Below are 1,063 nucleotides of genomic sequence, written 5' to 3' on the forward strand. Positions count from 1 at the left end.
AGACCTTCAAAGTTAAACCAAAGACAGTTTTGTTGCATGGCTGTTTTGTACAAAGCATTTTCTCGCTGTGGGGTGTTCCATGGCAGTAGTGGCAAGCAGGCATTACTCCCCCAGTGTTAAAGATGAAGAAGCTGAGGCTCAATTGTGCCACTTGCCTCAAGTCACCCTGTTACTAAGTTGCAGAGCTGATTTGTTCATTAGGTACCCTGAGTGCAAGGTCTGGTGTATCCAAGCTTTTTAAGAGCCTTGAAAAGCGTTTGAGACCAGGGAAATGATTAGCTCAAATATAGTAAAAGAACACTATACTATCAAAATGAATATGCATTTAGTTGAGTATGTGCAGAATATTACAGTAGGTCAGCTTGCCTCTTGCAACTTTCCTCTTACATAGTTATATGTAAATTACATTAATGTGGAATATGGGCACATTTCACTGGATTGTAAACTGTGAGATCTTTCAATTAGCAATAATCGCTCCTCAGATAAACCTCATTGGCTACGATACGGCCACTGTGCAAAGCTAAAACTGTGAGCTCTTTAAGTAGGGCCTTCAAAAGCAAAGGAACTGAAATGCTGGGAAGAGGTTGAAGCAGCTGGACATGGAGCTCAGTCCTAGAGTCTGGTGCTTCCAAGTGGTTCCAGCATCTTCTGGAGTTTAGCTAAGTCACTACTCTGGGATTCCTGTGGTCTGTGGGAAGGGCATAGATGTTCCGGAGCTAACAGGTGAATCAGCGATTTTAAAGACTCTTATCCTTCCATAAAGCTCTCTGTGACCCTTTTCCACCATTCATTTGTGTCACATGCTTGATTATCAGGACATACACGATCTTAATTAAATCCCCTTAGATGCTTCTGCTGTACAAGACTGCTTGTCAGTGGATTTAATGGATTTCTGCCTCATACTTGCCACAGTTTGGGGTCCTCCCCATTCCCACTGTGGGGAAATGAGGCTGTTTCCTTCATTGAAACCAAACCCAAGGAAACCAGCCTAATATTCCCACCAGTGACGACCTCCCTGCTTTCCTGGCTAGTTTTATTGGCAGGAATATGTAAATTTCTCCCA

The 1,063-nt window shown here is 43.0% G+C and overlaps 1 non-coding gene across 1 annotated transcript; it reads right to left on the reverse strand.

Annotated features, from left to right (window-relative positions):
• Positions 1-386: 386 nt before the first annotated feature.
• On the reverse strand, positions 387-522 carry LOC123947738. The gene has a single exon (XR_006819790.1). It is a non-coding gene; the product is annotated as a U4 spliceosomal RNA (small nuclear RNA).
• Positions 523-1,063: the final 541 nt, after the last annotated feature.

Source organism: Meles meles, chromosome 7 (assembly GCF_922984935.1).
Source record: "Meles meles chromosome 7, mMelMel3.1 paternal haplotype, whole genome shotgun sequence".
NCBI lineage: Eukaryota > Metazoa > Chordata > Mammalia > Carnivora > Mustelidae > Meles > Meles meles.